At 33.4% G+C, this 20,963-nt stretch overlaps 1 protein-coding gene across 4 annotated transcripts in view; it reads right to left on the minus strand.

Moving 5' to 3' along the window:
• The window catches only part of LOC128234905 (homeobox protein LOX2-like), a 74,452-nt gene that overhangs the window by 33,173 nt on the left and 20,316 nt on the right, over positions 1–20,963 (minus strand). The gene's annotated exons all lie outside the window — the stretch shown is intronic.

Below are 20,963 nucleotides of genomic sequence, written 5' to 3' on the forward strand. Positions count from 1 at the left end.
AACGGTTTAAGTAAATTGCATAACACATCAATTTTTGAATATAAATATCTGCGATCTAATTTTTTGTCAGCAGTCTTATATAACTGGTTTCCATGGATTTTCGCAAAAATTGGCGCGTTCCAAGACAATAAATAAATAAAAACTTGTCAAAACTTTCAATCTGTGAGAGTGCAGCTTTAAGTATGGGACAAGAGCGCTAAACGTTTTAATATGATTATAGAATATATCGCAATTATATCAAAACTTCTTTCACAAGAATAGCAACCAAAATTGCAAACTAGTTATAAACTGAAGTACTAACACTTCTGAGCTCTGCATAATGTCTAAGATTACTGTATCCGTAAACCAACACTCAGCATGCGTTATATACACATATATTATTCTAGCCATGTTGTTGCATATCGTGGAATCTGAATTGGTAATAAAACGAGTTTTGAGTCCAGTTAAGTTGAGTGATTTTGACGTATATTACTTGTATGATGTTTTCTTAAAATAAGGAAGGTTTCACTTGCGAAAATAAGTAAAAAGAAAGCATCAAAGCTTTCTAATACTTTAAACTTGATTTATTTTACAACAATTAACAAGAAAGCTTTATTAGTTTCTGATAAGTCACTCTTGTTGGCACGATGTTGCGAGAGGGTGTGGTCTTGTTTTATGGAACAGGAGAATCAGGAGAAAAACCAACTGGACGGTTTGGTGAACAACGACCAAAATCACATACACCCGACCAAAATACTGGCCTATGGATTTGATATATACCAGCTAACTATTATCACATCATAACTTGGTTAAGTGTCGCTAAATAAGTACAAATATGTATTTCCTTTTAGAAAAATGTCAATTATCTTCAAATGAAAGTCAAATAGAAATTAGTCCTATTTTGATGAATACTGTTCTTTATATTATTCCACATTCTAGAGATATGTTTAACGAAGTTTATTGTTATATTTCCTTAATGGTGATGAAATTATAATAAATATCATATGTCCAAATGTGGTGTAATATTTCAACGACACAATACTATTACCTTTACTGGCAAAAGATTACTAACATTTTCTCTATTTCTTTGTCATAATGTAGTGTCATTACTTGCCTGTTAGAAAAATACTTATTTTCTCTCATTTTTCAGGAACATATATTATTACATATTAAATTTGAATTTGAAAGAAAATCTGTATTAAATTTAATTCAATTTCTCAAGCAGATTTTTCAATTTAGAGCCTTTAATAACTCGGTGACGTTAAACTTTATGGCGTGAACTTAGCAAATAAGCACTATGTATTGTTTTTAAAGAACCACACAAATTTCGGTGATATAAAATAAGTCAAGGTGGGGTTTTCAAGTATTATCCTCTACCGCTAACCATAAAAAGTATTGACATATGTTCAAACTATATGGAAGAGATGATTTGATTTAACTTCATGGCATTAAATGAGTTTCTTTTCTTATTGTTTCTGCTCTTAAAATGCTTAATTGTTTTGAAAAAACTCACTGTATAATTTGCATCAAAGTATACAAAAACCTGAACTGTACACAGGAAAACTCATTAAAATAATATATCAACTTAATTAAATAGACAAGTTGATATTTCAGAAACAGCATAGACATGTTGGTTTCTTCTGAGGTATATATGAAGATGAAGATGAAACTTAATGACAAACACTAAGGAACTTTAAAGCTGCTATTTTAAAGATTTACCGATTTTACTTTTTTTGTCTCAGAATCAGCCAGATTTTGCATCAATGTTTTCAATTAAGTCATATAATAATATTTACACCTCAACTTCCATTCCTTAAATGAACTGCCTTTCGGCAATTGCGTTCATCAATCGATGAACGCAACATCTTCGGATATGTTCGGATCGCAATTCAACGCATAACAATATACATGAAAGCTATTGATCTTGTTATTGTTTGTATTGTGTCAGCAGGTCCCGTAAAATATAAATCAACATTTTAGAAAGTGATAAGTTATTATATTTTAAACGTTTTATTGCCAAAAGTGTTTCAATTTTACGTTTAAAAGTGGTTGATCTTTTCCCGCGGTATTGTGACGTCATTTGAAAAAAAAAATGTTTCCGGTAACAGTCGAGTCGTCCAATTTACAGAATTGGTAAGAGAGGATTACTGAAAGGTAATCAGAAATGAAATGAGACATTTTTTAACGTTTCTTGAATAAATTTATGAACTAATGGTGTTAATATAAGGAATGAAATGCGGGGTTGATGTCATTATCGGGGTATGAACGCAATTGGGTTGGTCAATGTGTGTGGAGTCCGAAGGACTCCACGCCTACTTTGACCAACTCAATTGCGTTCATATCCCCGAAAATGACATCAACCCCGCAATTCATTTCTTATATTTACACAAATAGTTCATTATTTCATTCAAGAATTGTTAAAAAAATCATTTCATTTAAGAAAACCTTTAAGTAATCTGTTCTTACCCATTCTGTATATAAAACGACCCGACTATAACCGGAAACATTTTTTTCAAATGACGTCACAATAACGCGGGAAAAGATCAACCACTTGAAATCACTTTAAAACGTAAAATTGAAACACTTCTGGTACCATTAAAATATAATAAACTAACACTTTTAAAAATGTTGATCTATATTTTACGGGACCTGCAGACACAATACAACCAATAACAAGATCAATAGCTTTCATATATATTGTTATGCAATGAATTACGATCCGAACATATCCGAAGATCTTGCGTTCATCGATTGATGAACGCAATTGCCGAAAGGCAGTTCATTTAAGGAATGGAAGTTGAGGTGTAAATATTCCTTAATTAACTCGCAATAGAACAGGTGCCATGATTACAAACAATCATAAGTCCAAATCTAGTATCAGACTCAGAAAAACATTCTTATGAAGGAACAACAAATTATATTTATTCCATTTTTTTATACAAACATTTATGTCAATTATAATAAAACATTCACATAGTAATATATTTCAGCATGTTTCATCCTCAATGCTTCGCTAGAAGAAAATCACAATGAAATTAAGTTTTGCCGCATCGAGTCTTGCGTCTGAACTCCGACTTGAGTCTTTTCGTAATCACTGCCTAAGGTCTCGATAGTTTGAAAACTGCCAAAAATGGCATTCTTATTAATCCGTTAGTAACATTTTAAGCCATAAAACATCAATTTTCGATCGTACATATTTAAAATTGCGATCTTATGTTTTATCAACAGTCTTTTATTACCGTTTTTCAGACATTTACGCAAATATGTAGTTCATTTCAAGGTAAAAATAAATAAAATAAAAATTGTCAAAACGGTCAATTTGTACAAGTTTTTCCTTAAAACAGATTTGTAGTTCATCCGTCGTGCTCAGTGTTCATTGATCAGTTGCCTTTTGATCCTAAATTTGTTTATGCGTCTTCACTGAAACCAAGGGAAGAGGACAGAGCAAGAAGCACACCCTTTTTGTTATAACATTCGATAATACTTAAAACTAGCTATCATAACTATATTTAACTGTTCAATGTTTTCTGCTTTGTTTTGTCTTTAATTCTACTTTCACTTTGGTTCGCTTTTGATATTGCAAAGGCATTGACGCAGTTATATATTCAAATACTTTGAAAAACAGGCTAAAACGAAGCATCCCACTGGATTTAGAGTTCCTGGAAGTTGGCATACCGGTTGGGGACCCCGTTTCGCCCGGAATATATTCGAGAAACACTAAATATCTGCGAATGAAATTTCACACGGAGAAAAGTTTGCACCTGATCTAAACATCAATATGAGAAGATTTAAAATGCATGTCTGTTTTAAGATAAAAAAACAACAACATTGAAATGACAGTGTACTGTACCAATAATTCGTTCACTGGAAAACAATTGAATTATCAAAAAACAAAATAAATAGAGTTACATATTGAGAACAAAATAGTTATTCCTTTCTACTTTCTATAAGATTTAGGAATATGTTTGAACGAGTATTTGAGGATGAAATAGTTTCCGTTTTGTTCAGTTGGACGAAATACGGCGCAACCTGGTGCAATTCCAAAATCGCTGATAAATTACTCATTTTCAGAGAAAATATTGCTTTCCTATTTTAAAGCTTCAACTGAACACAAACTCATCAATTGTATGAAAAACAATCAGAATGGAATTGTTAAACAAGGGTTTTAACAGGTTAGGCAATTAATTGACACTGGTGAAAGAGTGGACCATTAACCAGAATACCAAATTTGATTATTGGTATTTTATTCTTGATCATCTACGGAATTGAAATATTTCAGACTTTAGGGGTTCGAATGTGAATTCTAGTGTAATACCCTGCAGCATACATATCCTTTTGTACGTTTGCCCATTAAGTGTTATGTCAGTTTAAATACCTGCAAATTCAAAACACCACCACTAAGATGTTGGCCATTTTTTATGAATGAAATTTGAAAACATAGCTAATTGCGCATCGAGGACCCCTCCACCCGCCCCCAATTTGGTACCGATGTTTTCTCTACCCACCCCCAATTTCGCACCTATGACCCCTCAATCCGCCTTAAATTTAGTACCGGGAACCCCTCCACCCGCCCCCAATTGCGTACCGAGGACACATCCAACCGCCCCGATTGCGTTCCGAGGACACATCCACCCGCCCCTAATTGCGTACCGAGGACCCCTTTACCCTCCCCAATTGCGTACCGAGTACCCCTCTATCCATCCCCATTGCGAACCGAAGACCCTGTCCCAAAGACCCCCCAACCAAGCATCAATGAACTTCTCTACCAAGACCCCACTGCGCACCGAAGAACACTCCATCCAAAATAGCTGTGTTCTACGTTCATATGTATATTATTATTCTTCAATTGCCTTAAAATACTTGAAATGTTCATCAAAATAGCTGTGTTCTACATTAATATGCATATAATTCTTCTAATGCTTATGGATACTACCTGAAATGTTCATCAGAATACCTGTGTTCTACATTCATTTGTGTATAAGTATTCTAATGCTTTTAAATACTTGAAATGTTCATCAAATTAGCTGTGCTCTACGTTCATACGTATCCTCATTCGCGAAGAAAGATCATCACAAGTTTATGTCCTTTACCTGGATGCATCTTCTTCACACCTTTCTCCTACATGTTGGCCATAACTGATGCTTTTTGAATAATCATTGCATAATATTTTCACTGCTATGGTGTTTTAATTATGTTGCGCATCTGTGTGGGGGTTTAGCACACGTTTCATAAACATTAATATGATACTTTTCTATTATTATGTAATTATGAATTATCATACCATGGTGATAGATTCTCTCTGTATCCTTTGTCAGTGTAGCATAACTGTCATCATTTAAAATCATGACAAAGGATTAAGCCCTATAAATTAGTTTAATTGTCTTTATACTTCAAAGCATAGCAATCAAATAGGTAAAAGAATGTGGCTGCAGATGCAGTATTTCTTAGGTGTGACTTATTGTTAATAAAACGTCTTTCTATTTGAAGAAAGCTTCAGAAGTATGGTTATATATGACCTTTTGTCTTGAAACGTAATAGGAAAAAAAGAAAAAAAAGTCTAAATGCAAGAAAGACAAGACAGTCTTTGACCTTTATAAACCAAGGTTATATTCATCATTGTTTGTCTAATAATTTGGTAGTGAAATTAGTCCTACTTGATTCATGACTGTATGTAAATTATTAGTACTTAGTCAAGTTGAATTATCTACACCTACCTTTCCTAGAACAATTCATTCTTGAGATTTTCGCGGTAAGTGTCATTTCATTTTTTTGTGACCAAAGCTTTTGAATTTTCCTGTATCTACAACTAACTGTCCTAGAATAATACATTCTTGAGTGATTTGTAGTTATTTCCATTCCATTTTTGTGACCACACCCTAAGACCCACTCTGTATGTACATCTAACATTCTGTGAAAGATTTTATTTCATTTTTGTGACCAAAACCTTTGACTCTTTCTTTACCTACATCTTACTGTCTCTTGAAGAGGGATTCGTACTTATTTGAATTCCCTTTTTGTAAGCAAAGCCTCTGACCCTTTCTGTACCTTCAACCAACTATCCTAGAACAATAGTTTTTGGAAGAGGGATTCATACTTATATTTATTTCCATTTTTTTTGCGACCAAAGCCTTTGACCCTTTTTTGTACCTTCAACTAACTGTGTTAGAACATACATTCTTTGACAAAATCCCTTGACTTTTTCTGACACAACATTTAACTGTCTTTGAAGAAGAGATTTGAAGTTCTTTTCATTCCATGTTTGTGACCAAAGCCTCTGATCTACATCTAACCATCCTAGAACAATACATTCATGAATAGGGTTTGTAGTTGTTCTAGAACAATACATTTCGGAAGAGGGAATCTTGCTTATTTTCATTTCATTTCTGTGACCAAAACCTTTGACTCTTGTGTACATACATCTTACTGTCTATAAAGGAGAGATTTGTAGTTATTTTTTTCATTCCATGTTCTACCAATGCCTTTGAACATTTCTGTATCTACATCTAACTATCGTTTAGGGAGAGATTTGCAGTTGTCTCCATTCCATTTTTGTGACAAGGGCCTTTCTGTTTGTACATCTAACATTCTCTGAAAAATGATTTGAATTCATGTTTGTGACAAAGATCTCTGACCCTTTCTGTACCTTCAACTAACTGCCCAAGAACAATACGTTTTGGAAGAGGGATTCATACTTATTTTTATTTCAATTGTTTGTGACCAAGGTCTCTGACCATTTCTGTATCACAACTAACTGTCATAGAACAATTCATTGATGATGAAGGATTTGTATTTATTTTCATTTCCTTTTTGTGACCAAACCCCTTGACTTTTTCTGTCACAACATTTAACTATCTCTGAAGAAACGATTTTAAGTTATTTTCATTCAAGTTTTGAGACCAATGCCTTTGAACATTTCTGTATCTACATCTAACTATCGTTTAGGGAGAGATCTGCAGTTATTTCTATTCCATTTTTGTGACCAGAGCCTTTGACCCATTTTGTTTGTACATCTAACTTTCTCTGAAAGATGATTTTTGTGACAAAGATCTCTGACCCTTTCTTTACCTTCAACTAATTGCCCTAGAACAATACATTGATGATGAAAGATTTGTATTTATTTTCATTCCATTTTTGTGACCAAATCCCTTGACTTTTTTCTGTCACAACATTTAACTGTCTCTTAAGAAGAAATTTGAAGTTATTTTCATTCCATTTTTGAGACCAAAGCCTCTGACCCTTTCTGTATCTACTTTTAGCCATCCTAGAACAATACAATTTGGAAGAGGGATTAGTGCTTATTTTCATTTTATTTCTGTGACCAAAACCTTTGATTCTTGTGTAACTACATCTTGCTGTCTATAAAGTAGAGATTTGTAGTTAGTTATTTTTTTAATTCATTTTTTGTGACCAAAGCCTTTACCCTTTCTGTATGTACATCTAATTTTCTCTGGAAATTTTCATTCATTTTTGTGACCGAAGCCTTTGACCATTCTGTATCTGCATCTAACCATTCTAGACCAATACATTTCTTGAAGAGGGATTCGTACTTGTTCTCATTTCTTATTTATGACCAAAGCCTTTGAAACTTTCTGTATCTACATCTAACTGTCTCTGAAGGAGAGATTCGTAGTTAATTTCATTTTATCTTTGTGACCAAGCCTCTGACCCTTTCTGTACCTTCAAAAATACTATCATAGAACAATACATTTTGGAAGAGGGATTACCAGTTATATTCAATCCATTTTTTTTACCAAAGCCTTTGACCCTTTCTGTATTTACATATGACTGTCTCTGATGGAGAGATTCGTACTTATTTTTTATTACATTTTTATGACCAAAACCTTTGACCATTTCTATATCGACAACAGTTTCAACATTTTTGAAGAGATGTTGTTTATTTTTCTGACCAAAGTCATAGCATCATTTATTTTAGTTTTACATCAGCTTAAAACCCTAACGAGATATAAATAAACATAAATGAACACTTATTTCTTTACAAAACCCATTTCTGAAACCTGACAGCATTTCTTTTCCAACTCCATGAGTAAATATATTGGATTGTTCTCCTTTAAATGCTTCCTTACGAGGTAAAGCTAAATCGATGGTTTCCGGCTCGTAAACACAAAGTGTAATTGGTCTGAAGATTTCTATTGACTGTTGCCTCAGATCCATTTTAACTCTGATTCTTATTTCGTTCTAGAAATTCTTGACATTTACAAAGATTGTAACATATTTCATTGACTTGGAAAGTCTTTTAGTTTAGTTTTCAATAGAATTGTGAATGTTCTGGTCCCATTCATTTTTTGAGGTAGCTGTTTTGAGTGGTAAACATGATGGTTCGAATTTTTAGTAACGAAAGTATAAATATAAACAAAATCTTACTATTCAGTTTGTTTAATTAACTTAAATTACCATATACTTATCAACATGTTTAATATATGGTATATTTTGTTAGTGATTGGCTATGTATATAATTTCAAACAGTTTCTTGATAGATAAGTTAAAGTGACACTCTTATTCAAAATCAATACATACACATGTATAACAAACATACATTTTGAGTGATAAACCTTCAACTACTTACTAAATAATGCAATTATGGAAAATATTAATTACTGAAAACAAGATTGTAACCGTGTATTTAACAGCAGAAAACGTAAAAATATTAAATGATTGGTGAATGCTAAAAGATTTACTGTGATCTACTATACATTTCTAAGGTAGAAATACCGTGTTTTACTCACATTTATTTCAAATTAAATTCGGTATTCTTCATAAGAACCATTGTTTTCGACATTTATTCATCCGTAAGTTAAAAACAATATTATCAATTGTGGTAAATCTTATTTGGGAGTAAGAGTGCATCTTTAATTATCCACAAATCAATTCAGTTAATGTCTTTGAAAACGCATTATGTTCCAGTTAACTCATGTTTCACTGACCATCCTTAGGCAATAATACCATCATTTATTGGTAAAGCAATTTTGATGCATTTGTCGTCTGCTTATGGTGTTTATATTTGTATACAAGTTTGGGTTTCTATATGTTTTGTCCATTGACGTGAGAAACGTTTATGCACTCGCCTTGTCCAACTAAACTTGATGCATTTTTGAAATTTTTACAAGTTGGTTTGTCCCTGTATATTCATTAAAATTGTTAATATTCACACTGCAAGAATAAGTGCCTTGATGTTTTCGAAGGAAAAACGGCCGAGGTTTTTCGATTTGGCCACACTGACATAGCGAGTAATGCACCAGTCAATTGTAACCACGCCCCCCCCCCCCCCCAGGTCCGGGGGTATACCGGGGATAGCCGGGGAAATGGGCCGTGTTTTTACCTTCCAGGTGGTCCCGCAGTGCCGGGTGAATGCGGTGGTTTTGTCTTCGCAAAAATATAGCGGGGATTGGGCCTAACTTAGGGACCCTGGGGTGCGCGGGCAGTTGGCAGGGATTTTACCATATGTTTGTCCCCGCAGGGCGGGGATTTTACCCGGGGTTGGCTGAAACGAAAGTCAAAGTCCCCGCTATACCCCGGACCTGGGGGGGGGCGTGGTTACAATTGACTGGTGCATAACACACAACGTTACAATACTACAAAGTAAGATACCATATACTAGGCATAAATAAATGTTGGGTTTTTGTTTTGGTACAGTCAGCAAGACGTGTGTTTACTGGGAGTTTAAACTAGTTTTGTGAAAAGAAGCACACTCATGCCCAAACATGAATCAAAAGGGTTTAAAGACCTAGTTTTAGGATTGTTTGACATGAGTATCCCCTGCTGTGCATCTCCTGCTAATTGCACTGGTGTCACAGTAGGGGCCAATTACCTGTGTATTTGTTTCTTGGCTCAGGGCCATTTAGGGTCCATTTTTATAATGAAACCGCTGAAACAGCACAGCAGGATACTCAGATTTGAGATCTGATAAGACAATTAGGCAATAAGATTAAGATCAATAAATAGAGTTTGTATACAAATACACGGATTTTTTTTTTTTTTTTTTTTTTTTTTTTTTTGGGGGGGGGGGGGGGTCTCTTATAGAAGGATTAAACTAGGCCTTTAACGTCACACGTAAGCAAACGAGGAAGCCAAACAAGCCTAACAGAATACTTGGTCCCACCCGGTATAGTTATTGTTTGCTTTGCAATATTTAGTTTATATCAATTCATTTTTGCTTGCTTGTGAAAACAGTGTTAGAAGATATGACTCCTTCTCGAGCCCATTTCCTGGGCAGACACAAGTACTGTAGCCGTATTCTATACAGTTCTTATTCATGTCCTCTTTGACAAACTACAATGATTCTATTCAGTCCTTTGGCCAGCTACACAGTCAAATCAAAACACTTGGATTCTAATCTTAAAATTAAGTGAACTCTAAAGTGGTTTTTGAAAACAACAATGATTTCCCTTTTGAGAGGTCAAATGAACATTATCCTGGTGGAGCTCAAGCAAACAACCTCTTGGATGAAATGCATACTGCTTTACCCCTCAACCATTCTCACCCACGGGATAGGTGTGTTACCGTCGTGTGTACTTAGTTAAAGCTCAAAAGTTTATAAGGGAACAGGTGTGGTATTTTATATGCAACTTAAGTCAACCTTATTGTCATACATCATTGACTTCATTCACTCTATTGGTCAGCTATAAATAACAATAAATCCGATTAGCTACATCGTTCTGAGACCCATTTAAGATAAATATTGAATAGCAGCCCAGGCCACTGACCAAAGACAACAATATAGTAATATAAGCCAAGATAAACTTCTTTCGCCATTTTGGTCAGCTATTAATAACAATTAATCCGATTAGCTACATCGTTCTTTGACCCAATTAAGATAAATATTGAATAGCAGCCCAGGCCAATGACCAAAGACAACATTATTGTAATATAAGCCATGATAAACTTCTTTCGCCATTTTGGTCAGCTATTAATAACAATTTATCCGATTAGCTACATCGTTCTGTGACCCAATTAAGATAAATATTGAATAGCAGCCCAGACCACTGACCAAAGACAACGATATAGTAATATAAGCCAAGATAAACTTCTTTCGCCATTTTGGTCAGTTATTAATAACAAGTAATCCGATTAGCTACATCGTTCTGTGACCCAATTAAGATAAATATTGAATAGCAGCCAAGACCACTGACCAAAGACAACAATATAGTATTATAAGCCAAAATAAACTTCTTTCGCCATTTTGGTCAGTTATTAATAACAAGTAATCCGATTAGCTACATCGTTCTGTGATCCAATTAAGATAAATATTGAATAGCAGCCCAGGCCACTGACCAAAGACAACAATATAGTAATATAAGCCAAGATAAACTTCTTTCGCCATTTTGGTCAGTTATTAATAACAAGTAATCCGATTAGCTACATCGTTCTGTGACCCAATTAAGATAAATATTGAATAGCAGCCCAGGCCAATGACCAAAGACAACATTATTGTAATATAAGCCATGATAAACTTCTTTCGCCATTTTGGTCAGTTATTAATAACAAGTAATCCGATTAGCTACATCGTTCTGTGACCCAATTAAGATAAATATTGAATAGCAGCCCAGACCACTGACCAAAGACAACAATATAGTAATATAAGCCAAGATAAACTTCTTTCGCCATTTTGGTCAGTTATTAATAACAAGTAATCCGATTAGCTACATCGTTCTGTGATCCAATTAAGATAAATATTGAATAGCAGCCCAGGCCACTGACCAAAGACAACGATATAGCAATATAAGCCAAGATAAACTTCTTTCGCCATTTTGGTCAGTTATTAATAACAAGTAATCCGATTAGCTACATCGTTCTGTGACCCAATTAAGATAAATATTGAATAGCAGCCCAGACCACTGACCAAAGACAACAATATAGTAATATAAGCCAAAATAAACTTCTTTCGCCATTTTGGTCAGTTATTAATAACAAGTAATCCGATTAGCTACATCGTTCTGTGATCCAATTAAGATAAATATTGAATAGCAGCCCAGACCACTGACCAAAGACAACAATATAGTAATATAAGCAAAGATAAACTTCTTTCGCCATTTTGGTCAGTTATTAATAACAAGTAATCCGATTAGCTACATCGTTCTGTGACCCAATTAAGATAAATATTGAATAGCAGCCCAGACCACTGACCAAAGACAACAATATAGTAATATAAGCCAAGATAAACTTCCTTCGCCATTTTGGTCAGTTATTAATAACAAGTAATCCGATTAGCTACATCGTTCTGTGATCCAATTAAGACCAATACTGAATGCCAGCCCAGGCCACCGGCCCAAAACAACAATACAGTTATATATTAGTTATGAATAAGGCTGGTTTCATAGGATGTATATTTGTTAATGTTCCCCTCTAATTGAAACGCAATGTGCATGCAGTCTGCAAAAATAATGATGAATTTCATGCAATTATTTTCAAAACCCATGCCGCTGTGAAGATATATGTATCGAGAGGGAATGGAATATTAATCGACGTTAGTTTTGCACAATTCATTATAATGACGTATTTTGTCTAAAATTGGATACCATATTTTAGATATTTAAAAGAATAATTTGAAGTTTGGTTTCATGGGATTTGATATATTACTTAATTAAGAATACAGTGTAATAACATTTTTTTATTGTCTAAGATCTGTTTTTAAACTTAGCCTGTTGTTTTTTTAAGTTAATAAGTGGGTGAAATCTTTAGGTTATATTTTGCTTTCAATTTCATGGGTAGCGTTTTCAATATATATATATATTTAAAAATGCATAACGAACAGCAGGGACCCGTTTTAAATAAAGATCGATTTTTGTCGTAAATTGGAATTATCTTCATTTCATTATTTGTTTCATATTTTGGTGAATTGAACTTTAACCAGTACAAATAATAAACACAAAGTTGAGAAATCAAACAAATCCACTTTTTGACATTTGTGACGATTAAACAGATTAAGATTATTGTAGGAACGGCTTGTATCCTTAAAGATAACGGGTATCAGGGGTTGGTCCAGGAATTGGCTATAGAGGGGGCGTAACTTAGGGACGCAACATTTTGACATGCGCCCCTCCCTCTTAATTGAAATTAATATGGTTTGAAGTGATGGCGTGGGTGTGTTGGGGGGGGGATGGGGATACGCGTGTATCTTCCCAATATATTTTTAACAATTCAATTCCGAAATCGTACATTTTGAGCAAAAAAAAGTTTCATTGCTAAAAATGCTAACAACATACATTTTTGAACATTGATATGAAAATTTGCGATCTGATTTTTAACAGTTGTCTAAAATATCACTGGTTTCCATGCATTCTCGCACGAATTGGCTCGTTCCAAGGCACAAAGAAAAATAAGTTGTCAAAACGTTCAATCTGTGAGAGTGCAGCTTTTAATAATACGTCCGGAACCACAAGAACAAGCCCAGCAGACGACAAACGTTGCCATAGGCTCAATGATCCCAGCTGATTAGACACGAGAAACACAGTGCCACAATATAACACATACACACACACACAGAATGCATCAATATTAAATACTAATAATATGTTTTGCACTCTTACAATATTGCACTTTTATCATGTATGTCGCAATGACTATACATTTTATGGCCAATATGGCATTTTATAATAAGCCGCATTTGCGAATTAAACATGAACTTGAATAGCAGGGGGAAATTGAATGCATACAATTTATACAAATTAATTGACAACACAAAAGTTGAACCGCGTTTTTTTTGTACAAAATATAAAGTTTGATGCTGTATGTTCACAATTTCATTTTTGTTTAATCTGTAGCCAATTTGTGGTCCAATAAAGCTATTTCATTTTAGTTTATTACACATTAAGAACACGTCGGTGTTTATTGATTGTTATTTTAATTAAACACTGTTCAAACACAAGAAATTAATTAACGCATTAAAAGGTAATGAATTAAATACGAGTTGTTATACTAGAAAACTGAATAGTCTGATATAACTATATAAGACACATTTACCAAGCTCTGGAGTGGTATTCAATACTCAACTCAAGTCAATCTAGTGGTCATTCATTTTTGACTTCATTTACTCTATTGGTCAGTTAGTAATCCGATTAGCTACATCGTTTTTAGTTCCAATTAAGAACTATCATGAATATCAGCCCTGAAATAGTTTTTTTGATATATTTTTATTTAATTTTAAATAATTTGAACTACCGTTAACTCGTTTGTATATGTAAAATTAAAACATTGTTTATGTACAAGAGTTTTGTTAAACACTAATAAAGATCACCTCGACCTTCATAGGATGATACTTTTATGACAAGTATTCATTTCTTTTTACACACGATAAATGCCGCAACGATCTTAATTAATTGCCAGAGGAAAGCGTAGCTGAAACATTGCCGTTATTATGTGAGGAGAACCCGTCTTAAAAAGGCATTAAATGTTCAACTAGACGATCGTTTGGGTATAAAACGGCAATGAAAGACCCTTCTAGCAATGAGGTATTGTGTTAATAAGGCATCGTAGCCATAATAATGCGTTTCGTAATAACACGGAACGCTTAATATGTTGATGTAGGCTAACCCGCTTCTGGGATTTAAGGAAATAAGAGCATTATACAAATTCTGAAAAAAACATCATAAGAAAACGGTGTAATTTCAAGTAAACTGCAAACCATATTCCGGGAAATGAAAGAGAATTATAAAAACTGTTTTCAAGGAGCGATATAATTTTGTTAATGGCCGCCTTCCGTTATTGCACAAAAAAGTCCCCTAAAAAAGGATCCGTCGGTATATTTGATACACATTGGTATTACGCCCTTCCTGTGAAACAGTTTTATTAAATTGTATTCCTAATATCGTTTATGTGCTTTCACAAGAAAAATGTTTTGTGGGCCTTTCATCCATTTCATTTTAAAGATTATGATTTAGACGATATAATACATGGCTCAATATGTGTCAATACGGCAGTATTTGATATATTTCTTATCCTTATCCTTAATAAATATTCCTCAGTGATTCCATTCAGTGAACTGGCTATACATTTGCACAGTCTTATTAAAACACTCAGATTCTACTCTTAAACTTAAGTTAGACCAAAGTTTATTATTGAATACAATCCTAGGGAACTTTCGTTACATTTTGTACAACCGGAAGACTCTCGGCTATTATCCAAATACATTTCCTCCGAGAATTCCGTGAAAAGCCGATTATCCAACGACATTTCTTCCGAGCTTTTCCGGAATAGCCGATTATCGAACGACATATCTTTCGAGCTTTCCGGGAATAGCCGATTATCTAACGACATATCTTTTGAGATTTCCGGAAATAGCCGATTATCAAACGACATATCTTCCGAGCTTTCCGGGATTAGCCGATTATCCAACGACATATCTTCCGAGCTTAACGGGAATAGCCGATTATCCAACGACATATCTTCCGAGCTTTACGGGAGTAGCCGATTAGTTACGATTACCCGTTTGTAATTATGTAATTATCAATAAATATTACTAATTTCCTAAAGGGCATAAATGGTGCACAGAGTATTAACTTTTATTTCATTGCAAACAGTACATTTTAATCATATAATGGATGCTATAAGCACAAGCCCTAAAGCCATATATTCAAACGATAAATTTGTTACGCGACTATAAATTAATTGATATATTTTCATCACCGCCCGCCCCCTCTTTTTACCATCGCGCCTAAGATTTTATTGACTCAAGTGAAAATATTGAACTAGGATCTGTATTTGCGTATCGGTCCAGTACTGTCCGGGAACGGCATTTATACATATCTATGGTCTCGATGTACAGCATTCACATATAAAAAGCAGATTTGTTATGTGCATGGGTGTGGTTCGTCTGGAAATACATGTATATAATGCATTATGCAACAGAAAATTTCATTTTTGTCATGTGATATGTCATTGATTGCTTTTAAAAATAATATGTATGAAAATATAACAGTTCATATTGCAAAACAGCAAATTTTGCTTTTAGATTTAACGGACCCTCATTTCGTTCTGGGAATAATATTGTGCCTAACTTAAAGAAGCAATCTAATTTACAAATTATATAAATCTTATAGAAGCAGAGGTTGTCTTAAGAACAATCTTTAGTCAAACAAGTATTTGGGTGTATCCCCTGCCCTCAACCACTTGGTCCTTTAATAAGTAATAAGTAATGCCTAATTTTTCAACCGAGTCCGACTACAGTTTCATAAATACTTCCGGTACACGATGAAAACAGTTTACAGGGGCACGCATGTTTAAAAGATTAAATTCAAACTGGGTGACGTTTTTCCAAAATAATTCATACAGGAGCTTGAGAACCATTAGGTTATTAAATGTCGATATTGTTTTCATAATTTGTACGATAATAGGTTGGATTTACAGTACTTTAAACATTATATATTAACAACGACTGTGAAGCAAGTTATTGTTACATGTAATGCAAGAGTGTGTTATAGTGTTGTGGGGAAAACCGGAATAAACGGCGTCCGGCTTGGTGACCACAAACCATACTCACATGCGCCCAGGCAGGGAATCGAACCCGGGTCGAATAGATGAGAGGTGAGTGCGCTAACCACTGCGCCAATCGGACAACTTCAACCCTACTTTGAGGTTGTTAAATGTCGATATTGATTTCATAATTGGTATGATTTTATGATAGGCTCTAACTTGTGATTTGCACCGGCAAGAATGAAGGATGGTACATTTGTTTGTTACTCAATTCACATGAATGCTTTTTCGGTTCGTCTAATTATTACTATATTTTGGAGTCAATTGCGAGCAGAATCATAAATAATCTTACGATAATCTGGATGGTATTTGTAATAAAATGAATATATTTTCACATGACATAAAAATAACCATACAGAAAACCTGTTTGTACCGACTTCGATACCTCGTTGTTACATAAATGTTACAGTTCTTGATTATATATGTTCAGTAAATTTTACTATTTATAAGTACATGTAAATATATACGCGCCAGTTAAGGGTCACTTGGTCACTTGGTCACTTGGTCGGCTGTGTGAAGTTAGCAAAAACATACGACATTTGACATTCAAAATACGAATGCCGTGACAGCAAGACATTTGATATTGGACATTCAAAAAATGATTGTCCAGCTGGCACGACACAGGGCATATGAAAAATGAAGGTCGTGTCGGCATTGACTAATTTCGTGCAAGCACGACATTCATTTTTGAATGTCATATCTCGCGCCAGCACGACATTCACACTTTGAAAGTATAATGTCCAATGTTTAGCTAACTTCACACAGCTCACACGAGCACATAAGGAAAACAATGTTATTTAAGTGTATGACACATCTCAACAAGATGGATTAATTATTCATTTATAGATCTCTGGATTTTCTTCACGCCTGTTCACATGCTCAATGCTGACTAAAGTTCTAAAAACCAACACATGAGTTCAAACAGTTTGTATATAAATACATAATAAAAGTTTAAGTATACAAACGTTAAGAGCAACCAAACGAATACAATTTTAGAACTATACGCGGTTTGGAAAAATGTATTATGCACAGATGCGTCAATGTTATTGACATAATTAAGCAGAAAGCTTCAGGCTTATGTAATGTCTCTCTTCCGACATTCATTCAAACTGCTTTCGGACATATTGTGGTTAGTCTAAACCAATGAAATTGAGTTATCTGGTTAAACAATGGTTCGATATTGATTTTTTTAAAATAAAAACACGAATGAAGTCAGATGAAGAGAAAAAAAGATAAAAAAGCCAGATATTTTAAAATTTTGATTATTGTAAGTTATATTATATGTTGTCTGTAGTGCACGGAAATGCATATATATGTATAAATATTTACACTTGTTTTGTACTTGTCGCCATTTTTGTATGATATTCGGCAACATGGGTCTATGATCCTCTGGTAAATAAATGGTCTGTTCTGTTCTGTTCTTTCATAAATTGTTGTTTACAATTGCGTTAATAATAAAGATATCGTCACAAATTGTGACATCTATGACAATGAACAGACAGGACAGAACAGGACTTTTATAAGGCATAAACATTAACATGTTCGTAGCCAAATGCATATATATACATTCACAATGCACTCAACTGTATGTTGAGAAAAATATGTTTTCACTTCTTACAAAGTTGCGTACACAAAACGTGTTGATCGCGCTTCTGAGAGTTCGACATGTAAGGACCAACTTATAGCTAAAAATATACATTGCTGTATACAATTTCTATTTTAAAAACTTAGTAATGGATTGAATTTTACCAAGAAAAGATCACCATAAGAAAAACACAACACAACTAAAGTTTTGATGAAAAACCTTAGATGCTGGTTGATGGTTTTTCGTTTATAAATCATTCCTCTAACTCTCTGTGGAATTTGTCTGGAATTACTAAGGCGGGTGTCTTTAAGATCGTATGAATTAACAAAGAAAGCTTTCATATAATTTATTGTTTTTGTTTCACTTGGCACGAAAGTAGGTCTTCCAAGCGTTTATACATGCCCATGAAATTCTAAATTTCAAAATCTTAAGAAATTATGCATACATTATTAAAAAGAACTAAGTTTGATTATTTATAAAACCCAATAGATATTCGTATTAAAGGCCGATAACTATATTTTTTATATTAAAGGTTAACTTATACTAATATTGTCAAACTATCTCGCTGTGTAGCGAAAATGATGGAACGAATTTTGTTTTGTTTTGTTTGTATAAAGTGCTGATTTCCCTGATTATGATGCCCAATAAATTATTATTTATCCATGAAATTATGTTATGTAATTTAATTGAAACTTTAAAAAAAGTTCCTATAACCTGTATGTGACTAATTGTTGTTGTGTTCTATTGTTTAATTTTTAGAGAAAGAAAAATGAAACTTCTTAATTTATCTATACTACTTTCATCAAAACTGCTACAAATCTGATGTTGGTGGTGGTGCTGTTGTTGTTGTTTATGCTTCATTCAATGCTGCTGCTGCTACCCTTACCCTTAGTTCTACAGCTGCTGCAATAGTGTACCTTATATTGAACTTTGATTTGCTTCGCTATTGGTCAGTTATTAATAACAAGTAATCCGATTAGCTACATCGTTCTTAGATCCAAATAAGAGCAGTATTGAATACCAGCCCAGTAAGCTAAACCCTTTCAAATGATACTAAAGTCTTATGAAAACATCATCAGTTATTAATAATTAACATAAAGGTTTATGAAACTAACAAAGAGTTACCTTATAGTTGTGGGTCGAACTCCTTAAATTATATATATTTATCTCGTCGGAGGAAATTGACAAAATTGACAACCACCATTAAACATATGGTCTGTAATTTAAGCATTCTTCATTGTGGTATTCGATTTATTGATTTCTATGATTTTATAATCATTATATTGATGTAGAAGGATTGCGTTTCTGGTGCACTTAGCATTATGTCTTGAACACAATAAAAAAGCAACAAAGATCTTTCAGAACGCGTCTCAGGTATAAGTCAGTCGGGGTGAATATGATTAAAAGTGTATGAATTTCAAGATGTTATGGAAATCGGCCATATATTGTTACAAAAAATTGACGAAGCATTAAACAACGTTACACGCATTTTAAAGATGTTAGAAACTGTGTTAAAACTTTAGGGTCTTAAGGATATAAGACCAACTCACTGGATTTTAAGCCTAGAATTTAAGATTTGAACCACCAATGTCTAGACAATTATACATTTTTAAGAGGTGTTTTATTTCAAAGTTATGTTGTGTTGGTAATATCAGTTATATGGCGTTTGGGTGTTTCATATAAAATGATACATTTAATGATTAATGGGTACCCAAGGATATTGTTACAGTGATAAGGGTATTAATTTTTTCGTATAAACAATACATATCATAATTCATTGATAATAAGATTCCTGTCACATGAGATCAATAATATGCAAATTCTGATGGGAAAATATTCACCTCCAAAAAATTAATATGCCAAAGGCTATGTTTCATTAGGAAATGTTATAACCCTTATACACTCTTCTTGCGAACAGTGGTCAGAAGTTGGCTCAGGGGGAGCAATATTTGATGAGCTTTTAGAGAGATGATTATAGAAAGGTACTTATAGAGATATGAATTTTCTACCTACTGTACCCTGTGTGTATGAATATTTACACATATATATGAGTATTTACATATATCAATATTTTTTTCATTTGTCTAAAAATTATCAAATTTTCATTACAAAAATATGACTCTGATTAATACTTTAAGCCTTTTTTGTGAAATAATTATGAAATCCTTCAGGAAATAATTTAACTGGTCTTTCCAAATGAGACATATACTAGTCTCTTATGGCTACATTTTATTAACGTAACCGCGTTAATTGAAACTTTGAACAGTCTTTGAAGTCAAAGAATAAAAGAAAAGATCGTATTTAGTGATTTATGCGATTTAGAGAATAGAAATATTTAAAAGAAATCGGTATTCTCAAAGCAATGAGTTACTCGTATCACAAATTGTATTCATTTTCATCAAAACAGCTAAACCGTCTGAAATAAGAAGTGTCATCGCACGAACTGTGCAAGTTTTACTACTACCGATTTTTTTTATAAAAGGATAAAAAGGTGGTTTACAAAGATACCGCCATTCTTTTAATAAGATATTTGTAATTGCCCTTTAAGCGATGTTATCCCGTGAAATCTAAATTTATTGACATAAAAAGGCCGTATAATAGCAATGGTGGTAATAATATTACACCCTACATGCCATAACTTCGAAGTAAACGAAAATCATTGCGTTAAGTACACTGCTATTTGAATTAACTGCAGTTGAATTACTTTCATTAAAAACTGAATAAAATTAGGTGATCGAATGGTATTTATCCTATAATTGTGAACTGAACAGTATATATTGTCGTCTCTTTTTGTTAAAACAATCCAACAAAATTAATGAATACACTGAAATGTTTAAAGATTTTCTTTGATTTTTTCTTAATGTATGTTTTTTTTATCTTTATTTTAAATCTTTAAAAGCAGCTGTTTATTTAA

Source organism: Mya arenaria, chromosome 5 (genome assembly GCF_026914265.1).
Source record: "Mya arenaria isolate MELC-2E11 chromosome 5, ASM2691426v1".
NCBI lineage: Eukaryota > Metazoa > Mollusca > Bivalvia > Myida > Myidae > Mya > Mya arenaria.